This window comes from Myotis brandtii, unplaced genomic scaffold, assembly GCF_000412655.1.
Source record: "Myotis brandtii unplaced genomic scaffold, ASM41265v1 scaffold194, whole genome shotgun sequence".
Classification (NCBI taxonomy): domain Eukaryota; kingdom Metazoa; phylum Chordata; class Mammalia; order Chiroptera; family Vespertilionidae; genus Myotis; species Myotis brandtii.
In genome coordinates this window covers 2,772,152-2,774,271 of record NW_005357232.1, presented here as the reverse complement: position 1 = coordinate 2,774,271, position 2,120 = coordinate 2,772,152, and positions in this window count along the sequence as shown.

The following is a 2,120-nucleotide window of genomic DNA, read 5'->3' as shown; positions in this document are numbered from 1 at the left end:
GGGGAAGGCCTCCTGGGAGTTTGGAGACCGAAGGAGGCGGTGCTAGTAGTCTTCCAGGGCCGCTCCCCCCGGGGGGTGCGATTGCCACGGCCGGGACGACCGGCGCGCTCAGCGAAAGCAAAATATGGGACGTGTTGTCTGCACAAAACCCCGTCGGGTTAGAGGAGGAAAACCGCGGGGTTAAACACGCGTCCTGTGGCCTCCTCGGGAGCGTTGCGTGGTCTCCAGGGGAGCTGGTGGGATCGGGGTTTCCTGTTTTGTTGTATGTGGTTCGAGGTGAGGGGGGGGAGCGCAATTGCGAGGCCCGGGACAAGAGAGAGGGGCGCCTGGCGAATTGTTAGTTGGAAGGAAAGGGCCAAAGTTGGGCTCCAGTTGGGTGAGCGAAAGTGGCCCAAAAGTTTCGACCAAAAGTTAGTGTAACCTTTTTGACTTAAGTACTAGAAAGAGCTCTGGATGCTAACGTTCATTAAGACAAAATGTTGAACCTTCCAGAATTAACAACAACAAAAATGAAGACTTAAATTCGTGTGCCTCTGTGATGAAACAAGGAATGGCTGGCATAGTTATTTAGCTGTTAGTAATTCAAATGTGGTTCTCTTGTTCTCCAGATTAGTATTGTTTTTATAAATGTCTCGTTAACTCCTTCAGACACCAAATATTTTATTTTATTCATTCAGACATCAGGTATTTATTGAGCACATACAAAGTGCCAGGTTCTGGGTATTGGATAATAAGCAATAATAATTTTTACAGATAATACACATAATATGAAGTGTTGGCAGTTTCCCAAATTAGTGGTTAAAGTTAATGAAAGGAACTTAAACTTTAGTATGTGTAAAAATGGGAGTGAATAAATAAGACATGAAAAAATTGTATGTAAATTAGTTGGAACATAATAGGTTATAAAATTCACAAACTGTTATATTGTACTGAATGGCTATTGTTCTGAAGAGGTTTGATACAGAATAAACTTTGAAATGCATTTTTTCTTTAATTTAGTCAAGGTTTGAATCAGGTATTTATAGACACAAAGTACCATAAAAATATATAAAACCAAAAGAGGACGGGGATAGTTTGTTAGAGTAGATGGGAAAGGCACTCCAATCTGGAACAATGACTTATGAAAAGGTTTAGGACCAAATCAAATTATGTGTTAACAAAGAAAAAAAAAGGGAAAGTTGCTTTTCCTAGCTAAGGAATAACAAGAAATAAGTGGGAATAGTGACCACAACATTAAGAAAATTCAAATCAAATAATTAATTTATAGGTAAAATTTGTTAGAGTAGATGGGAAAGGCACTCCAATCTGGAACAATGACTTATGAAAAGGTTTAGGACCAAATCAAATTATGTGTTAACAAAGAAAAAAAAAGGGAAAGTTGCTTTTCCTAGCTAAGGAATAACAAGAAATAAGTGGGAATAGTGACCACAACATTAAGAAAATTCAAATCAAATAATTAATTTATAGGTAAAATTTAGAAAAAGTAGTTATACTATTGGGGGGGGGGGCGGTAAAGGTGCGTTATTAATCCTAGTATATTAAAGCTTATTATCTGGGTAAAGAGAAAACCCATGTTTTTCTTTTCTTTTGGTGGCCTGTTTTTTCCTTCTGCCTTTTTTATTCAGTGGGTTCAAACATTAGGCCTTTTCTCCCTAGTCCTTCCTCCAATTACCTGAGGTAACTCTTTATTGCCCTTTTTCTGAACTTTTCACAAAAAAGCTCATTTTTCCCCAACCCTCTTCCACCACCACCTTCACTCACAATATGCACTTCGTATTCTCCATCCTGCTAGCAGTTGCCAGTCTACAAGAAATGAAAGAGACCAATTAGAGCTTTCTGCTTCTCAAACTAATTATCAAAGATGTCTATACCTTCAATCCTCCTACAAGCAGGGCTTTTGCAGAAATATGGATAAAGATGAGGGGGAAAAGAAAATTAACCCCTCTTTCATTACAGGGAACAAATGAAGATCAGATGGTAAATACTCTAAAGTCCATAAATATATCACCAGCCTCTGAAAATGTGCCAAGCACTTCAGTCAGTTCTGAATATGAAAAAAACGGATAAAAATGCCTATAAGTAGCTAAGAATCCCTTGTATGTTAGTCAGGGTTGTCTACA